We start from the raw sequence: 17,056 nt of genomic DNA, 5'->3' as shown, positions 1-17,056 counted from the left end.
CTGTCCACCAAGAAGACCTAACAATTGTAAATATTTATGTGCCCAAATATATATTTAAACACCCAAATATATAAATCAATTAATCACAAACATAAAGAAACTCATCGATAGTAATACCACAATAGTAGGAGACTTCAACACCCCACTCACAGCAATGGACAGATCATCTAATCAAAAAATCAACAAGGAAACAATGGCTTTGAATGACACACTGGACCAGATGGACTTATCAGATATATTCAGAAAATTTCATCCTAAAGCATCAGAATATACATTCTTCTCCAGTGCACATGGAACGTTCTCCAGAATAGACCATATACTGGGACACAAATCACCCTAAATAAGTACAAAACGATCAAGATCATACCGTGCATATTTTCAGACCACAACACTATGAAACTCGAAATCAACCACAAGACAAAATTTGGAAAGGTAACAAATACTTGGAGACTAAAGACCATCCTACTAAAGAATGAGTGGGCTAACCAAGCAGTTAAAGAGAAATTAAAAAGTATATGGAAGTCAATGAAAATGATAACACCACAACCCATAACCTCTCAGACTCAGGAAAGGTGGTCATAAGAGGAAAGTATATAGCAATCCATAACTTCCTAAAGAAGGAAGAAAGATCTCAGATACACAACATAACCTTATGCCTTAAGGAGCTGGAAAAAGAACAGCAAATAAAATCCAAAGCCAGCAGAAGACAGGAAATAACAAATATTAGAGGAGAAATTAATGCTATCGAAACCAAAAAAAAAAACATTAGAACAGATCAATGAAACCAGAAGCTGGTTCTCTGAAAGAATTAACAAAATGAATAAACCACTAGCCAGTTTGAACAAAAACAAAAAGAAAGGACCCAAATAAATAAAATCAAGAATGAAAGAGGAGAGATCACAACCAAGACAGCAGAAATAAAAACCATAATAAGAGAATATTATGAGCAATTATATGCCAATAAATTGGTCAATCTTGAAGAAATGGACAAATTCGTAGAAACATATATACTAATGAAACTGAAACAAGAAGAAATAGAAAATTTGAACAGACCCGTAATCAGTAGGAAATCGAATTAGCAATCAAAAATCTCACAAAAAACAAGAATCCAGGGCCAGATGGCTTTCCAGGGGAATTCTACCAAACATTAAGGAAGAGTTAACACCTATTCTCTTGAAGCTGTTCCAAAAAATAGAAATGGAAGGAAAACTTCCAAACTCTTTCTATGAAGCCCGCATTACCTTGATTCCAAAACCAGACAGAGACCCCACTAAAAAGGAGAACTATAGACCAATTACCCTGATGAACATGATTGCAAAAATCCTCAACAAGATATTAGCCAATCAGATCCAACAATACATTAAAAGAATTATTCACCAGAACAAGTGGGATTTTACCTGGGATGCAGGGCTGGTTCAATATCCACAAAACAATTAACATGATTCATAACATCAATAAAAGAAAGGACAAGAACCATATTATCTTCTCAATAGATGCATATAAAGCATTTACAAAATACAGCATCCTTTCTTGATAAAAACCCTCAAGAAAGTAGGGATAGAAGGAGCATACCTTGAGATCATAAAAGCATATATGAATGACCCAATGCTAATATCATCCTCAATGTGGAAAAACTGAGAGCTTTCCTTCTAAGGTCAGGAACGAGACAGGGATGTCCACTCTCACCACTGTTATTCAACATAGTATTGGAAGTCTTAGCTTATCAATCAGAAAACACAAAGAAATAAAAGGCATCCAAATCGGCCAGGAGGAGTTCAAACATTCACTCTTCACAGATGACATGATATTCCACATGGAAAACCCAGAAGATTCCACCAAAAAACTGCTATAACTGATTCATGAATTCAGCAAAGTTGCAGGATATAGAATCAATGCACAGAAATCGGTTGCTTTCCTATACACCAACAATGAAGCAACAGAAAGAGAAATCAAGGAATTGATCCCATTTACAATTGCACCAAAACCTATCAAATACCTAGGAATAAATCTAACCAAAGAGGTGAAAAATCTATACACTGAAAACTATAGAAAGCTTATGAAAGAAATTGAAGAAGACACAAAAAAGTGGGAAAAGATTCCATGATCCTGGATTGGAAGAACAAATATTGTTAAAATGTCGATACAACCCAAAGCAATCTACATATTCAATGCAATCCCTCTCAAAATAACACCAGCATTCTTCACAGAGCTAGAAAAAATAATCCTAAAATTTGTATGGAACAAGAAAAGATCCCCAATAGCCAGAGCGATCTTGAAAAAGAAAAACAAAGCAGGAGGCATCACAATCCTGGACTTCAAGCTATACTACAAAGCTGTAAACATCAAGACAGTATGGTACTGGTACAAGAACAGACACTCAGATCAATGGGACAGAATAGAGAACCCACAAATGGACCCACAAACATATGGCCAAATAATCTTTGAGAAAGCAGGAAAGAATATCCAATGGAATAAAGACAGTCTCTTCAGCAAATGGTGCTGGGAAAACTGGACAGCGACATGCAGAAAAATGAACCTGGACCACTTTCTTATACCATATACAAAAATAAACTCAAAATGGATGGAAGACCGAAATGTAAGACAGGAAGCCATCAACATCCTCGAGGAGAAAGCATGCAAAAACCTCTATGATCTTGGCTGCAGCAACTTCTTACTCAACACGTCTCCAGAGGCAAAGGAAACAAAAGCAAAAATGAACTACTGGGACCTCATCAAAATAAAAAGCTTCTGCACAGCGAAGGAAACAATCAGCAAAACTAAAAGGCAACTGACAGAATGGGAGAAGATATTTGCAAATGACATATCAGATAAAGGATTAGTATCCAAAATTTACAAAGAATTTATCATACTCAACACCCAAAAAACAAATAGTCCAGTGAAGAAATGGGCAAAAGACATGAATAGACACTTCTCCAAAGAAGACATCCAGATGGCCAACTGACACATGAAAAAATGTTCAACATCACTCATCATCAGGGAAATACAAATCAAAACCACAAGGAGATATCACCTCACACCTGTCAGAATGGCTAACATTAACAACTCAGGCAACAACAGATGTTGGTGAGGATGCAGAGAAAGAGAATCTCTTTTGCATTGTTGGTGGCAAGCTGGTGCAGCCACTCTGGAAAACAGTATGGAGGTTACCCAAAAAACTAAAAATAGAACTACCCTACGACCCAGCAATTGCACTGCTAGGTATTTATCCAAGGGATACAGGTGTGCTGTTTCAAAGGGACACATGCAACCCCATGTTTATAGCAGCACTATCAACAATAGCCAAAGTATGGAAAGAGCCCAAATGTCCATCAATGGTTGAATGGATAAAGAAGATGTGGTATACATATACAATGGAGTATTACTTGGCACTCAAAAAGAATGAAATCTTGCCATTTGCAACCATGTGGATGGAACTAGAGGATATTTGCTAAGTGAAATTAGTCAGTCAGAGAAAGACAAATATATGGCTTCACTCATGTGAGGATTTTAAGACACAGAACAGATGAACATGAGGGAAGGGAAACAAAAATAATATAAAAACAGGGAGGGGGACAAAACAGAAGAGACTCTTAAATATGGAGAACAAACAGAGGGTTACTGGAGGGGTTGTGGGAGGGGGGATGGGCTAAATGCGTATGGGACATACGGAATCTACTCCTGAAATCATTGTTGCACTATATGCTAACTAATTTGTATATAAATTTAAAAAAACAATAATTTTTTTTAAAAAGTTTACGAATTCAGGGTATAAATTTGGAAGGTACCTGGGTTGCTCAGTTCGTTAAGCACCTGACTCTTGGTTTTGGCTCAGGTCTTGATGTCATGGCACATGTGATCAAGCTGGCATCAGGCTCTGCACTGACAACAGAAAACCTGCTCAGGATTCTCTTTCCTTCTCTCTCTGCCCCTCCCTGCTCTCCAAATAAATAAATTAATTAATTAATAAACAAACATTAAAAAATCTTAAAAACCACAAATATAATAGATGAAGCATAGCATCACATTTTAAACTTAATTTCTGTGATTACTAGGATGGATACATATCTTTTCAAATAATTTATTAGACTGTTTATTTCTTTTTTCCAAATGCCCTAGATTTATGTGTTCATCTTGTCCTAGATGTGATGTTCATTCTTTCACTCTATGATCTCTTCATATATAAAAGATAATAATAATCTTTTTAATAATTAAAATACAATGATTAAATAATAAATTAAAACACTATAATAAGACATGATAAGAAATTATTAGATATGTCATACATAGTTTAGGTTTTTTTATATTTGTAATTTGTCTTTTATTCCATTCTAAGGTTACTTTTATCTGTTATTTTTGTTTAAATGCATGGTGCCAGAGTAGATTCTTACAGAAACCCTCCACATAAAGACTAAAATTATCTTTGTGCTAGAACATGAAAACTTTTCACTAGTTATGGGAATAGCGAATATTATAATTATTTTTTCTAGGTAATGTTTGCCAAAACACATTGCTCCCCATGTTAACTAGTTGCATGTTTGCATTGAGAATCATGAGCAAAATATGTAAATTCCATGCCTTTGTTTAGATCTGTTTGGAGAGATGATTTGTTTAGAGAGGATTTGTTTACTTTCTAATAGGATTTCCTAGATGGGAACTTGGCATAATATAATGGGATTAATCCCTGTGAAAGCTGTGAGTGGATTTTATTATCAGTCACAGCTCTGCTTTCCACTATGTGAAATTCTAAGAAAGGGATTAAGACACTCTGCAGTCGTGTGAGAAGCAGCTTAGTTATAAGCTGCTGTTTGAATCCACATATGCCCATACACACTCAAATAACACAGACCTACACACCACACCACACCTTCCTTGAGCCTTCAGTCACTCCAAATATGCATAAGAAATAAGAGTCCAGAAGATTAAAATTTTCTGCATTCAAGTAAACAGCAAAAGCAATGTAGGGATATCTAATATCATTTGGGTTTTTAAATGAATAGAGATTAACAGAATATGTTAAACACTGACCAGTTGATGTCTTTTAGGTTTTATAACATACAATTCATTGTAATTAAAATGTGTTTGAACCCAAAGAGTGAAGACATCTTTATTTAAGACAGAGTCCAACGTACACACTCATAGAGGAAAAAAAATCTACACAGAACAGAGATATATATGATAAATTTTTTTTTAAACGCTAGTCTCCCACTTTCATTTATCAAATACTAAAAGGAGCTATATTTTATATAGCACTTATTAAGTACCAAGCATTATTCTAAATGCATTATGCATATCAACTAATTTAATCCTCAAAACACTCTATGAGGTATGCAATATTGTTATCCTTCTCTTAAACACCGGAAGAGTGAGGCACAGATAAAAAGTCCAGCCCAAGGTCAAAAGGCAGGTTAGTTTCTCAGTGTTTTCCATCATGGTTTCTTCTTATGCTACTATTTTTTTAGAAAAGATGCATTCACTGCCAGATTATATACACCTCTGTTTCCTCTGTATCTTTTATGTTTTCATTATTACATTTAACTCTTTGCTTCACCTAGAATTTATTCTCAGATGGTGTGAGGAAAGTATCAACTGTCTTTCATTAATTCTAAGATATACACCTGTCAAATTTTAACATCTGTGAAAGCAGAATTCCTGGAGGTCTTACCATCGTTGCCAGGCTGCAGTCTTGCCTGGTTCTGTCTGATAATATCAAGACAGTGTCAAAATCACCCTTAAGAATGAATGTCAGAGGTTTGGAAGCAAACATGAGAAACACTAGTTAGAACATGCGTTTAAGAAATGCCACATCACCAAAGTTCTAGATTGAAACAGAGGATACTACTGTATAGGGGAGAAAATATAGACATGAATAACTCTGAGTAAAAAAAAAAAAAAAAAAAGTGAATTAAAAGAGCTAGACTTTGGGAAGTAGGTTTATTCATATCTGAATTGCTTTATTGCACCTCTACTCAATTTTTATATTTACAGACAAGAAGTGTATACAATTAAAAGTCTATACCTAAGTAAGTCTAAAATAGCTCAAAAATTATAGAGAAGGAGTCAACAAACTTTCCTTAAAGATTCACAGATTTTTTTGTCTTTGTGAACCAACAGGTTCTGCCACAATATTTAGTACAGCCATCATAGTGCAAAAGCAGCCTGGGCAATATGTAAATGAATGGATATGGCTGGGTTCAATTTTTTTTTTTTTTTTTTTTACAAAAATAGGTAGTGGGCCAAGTTTGTCCTGGTAACAAGAGTAACAAGTCCATGTGATAGGAAAGCATTTGGTTTTAGTTTATCAAGTAAGTTTTTTTTCTTCCTAGCAGTATAATGTTGACTTATTTTTCTCAGTTTTTTAAATTAATAAGTAAATTGACAAGTATTATTTATTTAATTACTCTACTCCTTTGAAATGTCATCTTTACAAAAATCAGAATGTAAAATCTCTTACATTCTAAGATTTATTTGGAGGCTTTCCAATTTGACCCATTAATATAATTCTCTATTCTTATTACAGAAATATTTAAAATATTATAAAATGATATTTTATTATTATTATTAGTGTCCTTTAATATCTCTTCCTGATAGAAATTATTATTATTTGTTATGTTTTTAGTTCTCAAATTAGTTAACATACCGTATAGTGTTGGCTTCAGGAGTAGAACCCAGTGATTCATCTGTTATATATGACACCCAGTGTTCACCCCGAAGAGTGCCCTCCTTAATGTCCATCACCCATTTAGCCCATCTCCCACCCATCACCCCCATCAACCTTCAGTTTGTTCTGTCTATTTAAGAATCTTTTATGGTTTGCCTCCTCTCTGTTTTTATCTTATTTTTCCTTTTCTTCCCCTATTTTCATCTGTTAAGTTTCTCAATAGAAATTCTTATTTTTTTAAACATTTATTTTATTTATTTTTGAGGGAGAGAGCACAAGTGGAGGAGGAGCAGAGAGAGAGAGAGAGAGAGAGAGAGAGATAGAGAGAGAGAAAGAGAAAGAATCTGAAGCAGAGAATGTGAAGCAGGCTCCAGGCTCTGAGCTGTCCGTGCAGAGCCTAACGGGATTCAAACTTATGAATCATGAGATCATGACCTCAACTAAAGTCGGACACTTAGCTGACTGATCCACCCAGGTGCCCCAGAAGAAATTATTTTTACATTATCATAAATTTATTCTTTCCAGTGAACTTTAAAACACTTAAGATGCAAAAAAAAAAAAAAAAAAAAAAAAAAAAAGCTCATTAGCAGTATGTTTGATATTGCATTAAACCAACCCAATCAGTGAGAAGAGTTCAAATTTTTAGTGGTCAGTCTTTGTATCCAGGAAATCAAGTATTTTTCACACTCTGGTAAGATTTTATACTTAATTCATATAGGTTCCACATATTTTCTCATGAGTCAATTTCTGGATATTTAACTTTTGGGGGATTATGAAGAATGGAATATTTTGTATTCCATTATATTTTCTAGCTTGCTTCAGGTGCTATATAATACAGCTATTAGTTTTGTACCATTTTAAACAAGAATCTTTGTATTAATATTTTTAATTATTTCTTTAATTGTTTCTTCTTAGTTTTCTAGAAAGATCATTGTATTACAAGACAACATAATAGTTTTGTCTCCTTCCTTTTTCCCTTCCTCTCTTTCTCTCTTCCTCCTTTCCTTCCTGCCTTTGTTCCCTTCTTTCCTTGCTTATTTCCTTCTTATCTTTAATTGAGATATATTTAGCATATAACATTGTGTAAATTTAAAGTGCACAACATATTTATTTGATATATTTATATTGCAACATGATGGTCATTGTAGTGTTAGCTAACACCTCTATCATATCAAATTATTATCATTTCCTCTAGTGTTGGAAACAATTGGAATTTACTCTCTTAGCAAGTTTATTATCTATAATAATCATTTTGCTGTCTATAAATGCTGTTCTGTGTATCAGGTTTCCAGGAATGATTTATCAGCTAGTTGCAAGTATGCACCCTTGCAACTTGCTCATTCTCCATCCTCTGGGCCCTGGTAACTACAATTTTACTGTCCACATTTACAACTTCTTTTACATTCCACATATAGGAGATAATGTACAGTATTTGTGTTTCCCTGTCTGACTTATCTCACTTAGCATAATGCCCATCCATGTTGTTGCAAATGCAAAATTTTCTTTTTTTCATAGCTGAATAGTATTCTATTATATTTATACATACCACATCTTTTTTATCCATTCATTTGTCCACTGTCAGACACTTCAGTTGTTTCTGTATTTTGGCTATGGGGAATAACATTACAATAAATTTTTGCCCACTTCCTACTCAGATTATTTGCTTTTTTGCTATTTAGCTGTATGAGTTTATATATATATATATATATATGCATTTGTATACAAATGTATATACATATAAATGTATATATATACATACATATATATGTATAATGAGTTATATATATATAATGAATCATATATATAGTTGGATATTAATCCCTTATGAAATATGTGGTTTGTAAATATTTTCTCCAATTCCATATGTTGCTTTTTCATTTTGTTGATAATATTTCTTTTGCTATGCAGAAGGTTTTTAATTTGATGTATTCCCACTTGTTCATTTTTGCTTTTGTTCATGTTTGCTTTTGTTGGTGTTACAGCCATGAAATCATTGACATGCCAACTGTTAAGGAGATTTTTCCCTATGTTTTCCTCTAAGAGGTTTATGGTTGCAGATCTTACATTAAATCTTTAATCATTTTGAGTTCATTTTTATGAATGTTGCAAGATAGGATACCTGTTTCATTCTTTTGAATTGGAAGTGTTCTGCAATTTGGGGGGATCTGAATGTCCATCTTGGGCTCTCATTTCTCCACGGGAAGAAATGTAGGTCCAAGAGGACCCTCTTGGTGCAGTGCTATGCTAATCTGGGGAAGGCCCAAGGCAGTCAGAATGTAGCTGCTCTTACCCTTCGAATGCAGGGCTTTTTGGTCTCAGTGGTCCAGGGTGGTACTTCAGCCATGTCCTAGGTTCTGGGATTTCACAATGGTGTCTTATTTAGAGATAGTTGCTAGTTGGTCTTCTTGTAAGGGAGACTGAAATCAGTAATGACTTTTGTTACCATTTGATAATAACACTCCATTGTCTTTTCACTTTCTTGATGATGCCCTTTGAAGCACAAATGTTTACGTTTGATGATGCCCATTTTTTCTAGTTTAAATCTTTTGTTGTTTGTACTTGTGTCATATCTAAGCAACCATTGCCTACTCCAGGGTCACAAAGATTGATGCCTATATATTTCTGTAAGAGTCTAATAGTTTTAGCCCCTACATTTAGGTCTTTGATACATTTTGGATTAATTTTGCATGTAATGCAATGTAGGGTTTCAAGTTCTTTCTCTGGCATGTTGCTCTCAGTTGTCTCAGCACAGATTTTTGAAAAGACCTTTCTTCTTCCATTGATTTGTCTTGACACCTTTATCAAAGACAATTGATCATAAATGTGAAGGTATATTTCTAAACTCTCAATTCTATTTCATTGAGCAATATGTCTCCCTTTATGCCAGTACCACAACATCCTGATTACTGTAGCTTTGTAGTAAATATTAAAATGAAAAGTTAGTCCTTCAATTTTTTCTTCTTTTTCAAAGATTGTTTTGGCCCTTCCAGGCCCCATTCGTTTTCATATGAGTTTTAGGGTCCACCTGCCAATTTATTCAAATAATTCATCTGGAATTTTTATAGGAATTGTATTCAGTCATAGCTTATTACCATGATCCTACATAGCATATTCAACCTTAACATATTTAACATACTTTGTTTTAGAGTCTAGTTACTTATGAAGTATAGTTACACAACTATAGCTAGTTGTGTTATACCCTTACTAGATGGTCAGCCCCATAACAGTAGAAGATATCTTTTATTTTTAAATGTCTTTAAATTTTTTGAATATCTTTTCAAAAGCATATATTTCCAAATATTTAACCTGTATAAATCTTCAAAATCCTACTTAATATGATATTTTCAGTCATCTTAAAAGCATACTTGTATAGATCAATAGCGAATTTGGTCAGTTACATTCAAACAAGAGTATAGCCAATTTGTTTTTGCAATACGTATGCTGCAGACTTGGGAAATATCATTCTTTATGCTCTGTATCTATGCTTATAAATTTGAGTCCAAGCCTTGTTCAAACTGCTCTTTTATATCAGCTATTTAACTTTTTTTTAACTTGCTAGCCAAACTGGCTACAAAAAAAGGTGAGGGGCAACACACATACCACATTTTTTTCAGGACTTTAGAGAAATTTCAATAAATGAATAATAAGCATATTTTAAAATGGTTTTAAAATAGAAACATGCAGGTGGTTTGGTGTTGCTTATGATTCATGAACTATTCATAAACAGTAGTAAAATAATAGTTACTCTACATAAGCCATCACTTTGGCTAAGAAAAGAAAAAATGCAGTCTGTGTAGTAATTCTCTGGCCAAAAATAAATGGGTATCACTTTTAGTTTTTAATTGTCACACCTGTGGTTTGTTTTTTTTTTTTTTTTCATTTAGTCATGGCATGATACACAATGGGACATGACTTAATGACCAGCAGACATAATATGAATTATTTTCAGCTCACAGAGATGTTGCCAAGTGATTCCCATACATGGAGTAGACATCCAAAGAGTTTTTCAGACTGTAAAGAGCTCCAGTTCATCCGGACCACCGTTAACACTGAATTACTTGACACGTCTCTAATTAAAACTACCACAGTGGTGTTTCTACTCAAAAGCAACCACACTGTGATCTGTGTGAACACACTTTTGCCAAGTTTCTGATTATCAGATGGCAACACAGACCCAGCTGGTGTAGAGTCCTTTATATCTGATCCTCTGACATTGAGAATGCCATACATTTCTTTGGAAATCAACATATGCCTGACTAGCTATCTCTTGCAGTAATTATGCAATTTCAAGAATTTTTTGAAGTTGTATATCTCAAATCACCTATTAAAAATTATTTTATGTTAGTTAAAAAATTCTTTTTAATGTGTATAACTCCACAGTTTCCAAAATTCACTTATCCACAAATTTCATTCCGTTCTTTTATATGGATATGTCTTTAGCTATTTGCAACTAAAGGATTATTTATAAAGAAACAGATCAGCCCACAGGTGTAACTAAATATACAATCTAACTCAAATTGTAACCAATATACATCAAATAAATTAGTCATTCCCTATATCTTGACATCTTGATGAAGGATATTATTTTTGTTACAGTGTTCACCACTTATTGCTTTTCTTTAGTATATTCTAAGCTCACTAATTATATTAATATCCTCCTCGGCAAGTCCTGGTCTTGTGAATATTCTCCAGTTCTCTTTCCTCTCAGATATTTCTCCATTCTCCAATGAGACAGATTCATCAATTTCATTCAATTTACTTACGTGAAACCATAGTATGCATATACAATTAAAGCCCAGTAACCCTGTGATTCATTTTGACTCCTGGCTGCTGTGTGGCCTTCCCACTGTGTGGGAATCTCACTGAGCACCCATTCCCTCTTCACTAAATTGAAGATAACATTAATTTACCTCATAAGTCCTTGAAATTTAAATGAAATTATGTAAATAAAAGCATTTTCATACATACAATTGATATTTTCTTTCCTTTACCAACTGTCTTTATTTCTCAAATTCTACTTCAAAGGAGCTATTAATTATTACTCAGGATCTCACCCTTTTTAAGTTCAAATGTATAGGTGTTTGAGCCACTGCAATGACAGTTTCGATCCACTGACTGTCCTTAAGAAGCATTACAAAATTATACCAGGCCAGGGTTTGATCTTCATATTTTCAAACTCAAAACTTGGTCTTATCTGCTTCTTAGACTGGATCAAACTTGGGGATATTTATTCACTGTAATAAAGATTACAGTGGACTAATGGATAATGCTGATTTCATTTACATTGAGAAAAACAATTGCCAAGGGGAACAGATACTCATTTCTTTGACCATTGTATTCTTTCTCTGTAAGAAGCTGAATGGGAAATCAAATTATAATCACAAGAGCTCTTAGTGATCTTGGAATCAGAGCAGAGTTTGCTGGGGCTTTGATTGCAGCGCCTAATGGCCTCCAGGTTTGACAAGTGCATGTGCTCATTTCCACAAATGCACCTGCCTTCTAAACAGGATGGGTTTGTTCCTGCACCAGGCAGTGACAGAACTGCCATGTAGCACAATTTTAGCAAGTACCATTTTCATGACAGTCTACATAAATGATACCCCCTGGATTTGTGCAACAGTGGCGATGGTAGAAACCCTTTTTCCTACATGAGATTTTAATGTGTACTGCTGATCTATTTTTCCTTGACATTTTTCTTAATGCTTCCACTGATGGCCAACTTCCTTCATATTTCAGATTTTGCATTACATTGTCTTTGTTCATTATTTTTATTTAAAAAAAATTTTGGGGGGAGAGCGCAAGCAGGAGGGGGCAGAGAGATGTGGACAGACGATCTGACACCGTCTCTGCAATGACAGTCTGACAGCAGCGAGCTCTATGTGGGGCTTGACCTCACGAACTGTGAGATCATGGCCTGAGCCAAAGTCTGAAGCTCAATCAACTGAGCCACCCAAGTGCCCCCACCATTGTTTATTAAACTTTATCATGGTGCTGTCAGAAAAAAAGCAACCTTCTAAAATGCTTTAAGATTATTTTTACAGCAAACATTTTATTTAATATGGCGTTTAAAAATTTTGATAAATCGTGGAATGGGCCTCCAAAAGAAATAGTGCCAAGGCTATAAAGGTCTTAAAACATTCTTGCACTCAACCGTCTAAACCTTCCTTAGCCAAACCTACTCAAACTGCTCCCGAAGAGAAAGGCAAACAAAGTGCTTTTTGTCTTAAAGGGAATGGAGGGCTAGTTGCTTGATACTACTCTATATTTTCCCTTCTTTTGCTACTGATTCTATAGTCGACTCAAAATGGAAAAAGCACTGTATTCTCTGCCCTGCCATCTTATAGTCTGCTGATGTATGGTAATAGCTTTGGAAATTCCTGCCTTCTTTTTAATTGTTTTTGTTTTGTTTTGTTCAAGTTTTATTTTTTATTTATTTTTGAGAGAGACAGAGAGCATGATCAGGAGAGGGGAAGAGAAAGGGAGAGAGAGAATCCCAAGCAGGTTCTACGCTCTCAGTGGGGAGACTGATGCAGGCTCAAACTCCCAACCATACCGTGAGATCATGACCTGAGCTGAAATCTAGAGTCGGACACGTAACCATCTGAGCCACCCGAGAGCCTGCTTGCCTTTTTTAAATATAGGGTTTCCCAAACTTTATAATTATGATTTTTAATAAGATCTATTAATATCCTTTAGCATACAATTAAAAACTGGGACCTATTTTCCATTCATTTCAATAGTGAATATTTGACATCAAAGTGGAGGGAATAATAGTTTTGAGAGACAAATTGTTATGTCTCTTGTTATAATATGTTGCATCTTAATTTAAACAGAGTGGCAGAACCCACTACTCCAGGCTCTGTGCTGCATTTGATCCTTATAGTTCCATGGGCTCTGCTTTATGTCAGCTGAAATAGGTACTCTATGAAGCCTCTGGCAAAGCGGCAGATACTGGATGCTAAAAGCTTAGGTTGTATCTCTTATCACCTCACACCAAAAATCAATTCACTGGGAATTAGCCCCCCGATGGTGGGCATCTCCCATTGATTTTCTCTCTACTGTAGAACCCCTGTGGTTGGCACTCAATAACCAAGAACTGATGAATTTCTTCTTTCCCAGGTCCTCTCTCTCCATAGACACGTGCACACGTGTACACACACACACACACACACACACACACTCTTACACTATACAAGGATGCCTATTTTTGTATAATTGGATTGGAAAGTATTATGACAAGAAAACTTTAGTAAATTTCTGTTATACACATTCACAGATTTTTCTGTTATGAGAGTCTCATCTCCTTAGGAATTTTATGTCACTTTAAATAAAAATGTCCCCAGAATATTTTATGACAGGGTTTTTCTACATGAATGCATCCATTCAAATGTTTCATTACTTTGTTTGCCAAGACACATTTTATAACTTTCAGGTTTTCACTTTAACAGTCCCAAGAATCTCATGGTATCAACTTGTCTAATTAACCAGTCCAGATATTTATTTTTTCTGAAAACAGAGTGCAATTCCCACACCTTGTAGCACAGGCCAGGAAATTTTTTTTCTTTTCAGTCCCTCCCTTTCCAGAATGAGGAAGATCAAGGAGAAAGCAAAATGTTACCATACCAGAGATGAACTGCTGCAAAATGCACAGAAAAATTTAAAAATGGAAGGACCTCTGGAGAAAGAACCATGCATCTCAGAGTCTGAATGACTCTCAGCATTGGGCCCCTGTATAACAATAGCACTTTCAATATCATGTACAAGTCAAAGCCTTCCAGCATTTTTACCTTTCCTTTAATCAGCATATGACCCCCTTTCAGTGTAGTATGTATATAATTAAAACCATTTTTCCCCACATGCAATAGAGCCTTGTATCTGTTAAGATAATTTGTAAACTGATGTTGTCATGTGGTCTTTAAGAAGACCTCATAAAAAATGAAAACAAAATATTTGACTATTACAAATAATGAAATTCTCTAAATCAGGGTTTCAAAAACAGAGCTAAGCACCCAAACATCCCAAGAATTGTTCCAACATTTGAAAAAATATCCTTTGCAAATCGAGATGATTGCTCCTAGATTCCTTAAGTTTTCAGATGTGAAGCTTATCATGGCTTCCAAGAGAGAAAGTCATTATATCAGAGGATGGTAAGAAGAGACCAGAGACTCATTCATGTGCCTGGAATCTACCCCAGATTGGGCAACATGTTTCCTGGACGTGACTGGAATATCGTGTATGGAGCTTTATCACTGCCCTTATTACAGGGCTTTATGTTTGTTATGTGTTCATCTCTTTGAGGAGACTGTGAATTCCTTGAGAGCACAAACTATATAATAAGCATCTTTGTATCCTGATGACAAGCAAAATGTCCAGCATTCCAAAAATATTTTCTCAATTAATCAACTATGAAGTTTTACCAGCATCACCATCATCACCGCTACTAAAGCAAAAGAGGTGGTACTGCCTTTCTCTTTTCTTTTACCTTCCAGAACATTTCCTGTTTGTTCATTCAAATCAGATTTAAAGTCATGGAGCCTGGAAAGACCTTGAAAGAATGAATATTTATTGAGAGTCTACCTAGCAGCTGTGCTTTAATTGTATTATCCCACTTAATCCTTCCATACAATCTTATTTAAATAATGCAAGGCTCATTTTATAGATGATGAAACAGGTTCAGAAAAGCTTAAATAGGTAACACTAGCATAACTGGGGTCTGAGTCAATCTGTTTAACTCTAAACACTGGACTTTATACTGTATTGTATCCTTGTGAAATAATTCTCTCATTTTATAGACAAAAGAATTGAAGATTAGAGATACTTATGGGCTAACTAAAGCCAGATGACTGATTAATGCTGTTCATTACTAAAAGTCTGATTACCAGATTAACAGCCCAATGGGATTTCCACTGGAAATAACATGAGAATAATGTTTCTCACTAACTCTACATGCTTTGTCTCACATCCTAGCATCATACCTTATAATAGCGCCTGCAGACTGGAGTTATAAGACTGAGATATGGTGTGGATTTTTTTTTTTTTTTTTGTGGTAGAAGAGGCAGTGATGATAGTGTTGATAATGTTATTGGTGTTGGGAAGAGGAGGGTTGGGGAGGTGTTACTCATTGCTCCTCTCAATGTAGCCCCTGTTTTCCCAGGATTTAAGATTTTCTCTGATCTTCACCTTAGTTGACTGAGTTCCACTGGAGACTTTGATATTGGTAGTCATTTCCAATATGTACTGTTTGAGATGTTTGTTTGTGAGTATATATATATTCTCTGTAGGTGTACAACTACGGAAAAGGGAGAAAAGGGGAGAAAGAGAGTGAGATTACACAAGGAAGAAAAGAGCAGACATTTGGGAACCACAAGTCTAAGTTACAGTGTTCTACAATGAAAAAGTAAGACTTAAATTCAGCTAATGCCAGTCATGAATGGTTTCATGCCTTGTAGTGTTTTATTAAACAAAATCACCAGATGAAGAGAAGTTTGGCTAAATCTATTATTTGAAATGCTAATGATTTTGATTTTCAGTATTCAAAGGGGTACCTCTAATCAGCTAAGAAAATTTGTTCTGTCCCTGTAAATAGCAGGTAGAATGCTTATTGCAGTTCCTCTTATTATATAAATATAAGCTGAAATTATTCTTTTAAAGTAAAGAGGCCTATCACTTCTCGTTGGCCCTAGTTTTCTAACTATAGAATGAAGGAGCCAAGTTAAATGATGTTTGTGGCTCATTTTTGCTTGTAAGCTTATATAGCTCTAAACACATTATTTTTTTAAATCTGAGGAGGATAGCAACATAGAGGTTAAGACTATAGCTTTAGAGTCAGACGGTCCCAGTGCTACCCCTTCCAAACTGAGGGAGTTAGAGAAGTTATAGGCATACCTCTTTTCTTGCACTTCACTTTATTGAACTTTGCAGATATTGCATTGTTCACAAATTGAAGGTTTGAGGCAACGCTGCCTTGAGTAAGCCTATAGGTGTCATTTTTCCAACAGCATTTGCTCACTTCATGTCTCTGTATCCCATTTTGGTAATTCTCACAGTATTTCAAACTTTTTCATTATTATTATGTTTGTTATGGTGATCTGTGATCAGTGATTATGACTCACTGAAACCTCAGATAATTGCTAGCATTTTTTAGTAATCAGGTATTTTTAAAGTAAGGTACGTGTTTTTTTAGACATAATGATATTGTACACTTCATAGACTATAGTACAGGGCAAACATAAATTTCATATGCATTGGGAAGCCAAACAATTCATTTGACTTGCTTTATTTCGAGATTTGCTTTACTGAGGTGGTCTGGAACCAAACGCACAATATCTCTGAGGTATGCCTGTATACCTCAGTTTAGAGGTAAAATAATCGCCACACCATTTAGGCAATTGCTCAAAC

This window comes from Panthera onca, chromosome B4 (assembly GCF_046562875.1).
Source record: "Panthera onca isolate mPanOnc1 chromosome B4, mPanOnc1 haplotype 2, whole genome shotgun sequence".
NCBI classification, from domain to species: Eukaryota; Metazoa; Chordata; class Mammalia; order Carnivora; family Felidae; genus Panthera; species Panthera onca.
The sequence above is the reverse complement of the archived record's forward strand: the minus strand, read 5'-3'. Positions refer to the sequence as shown.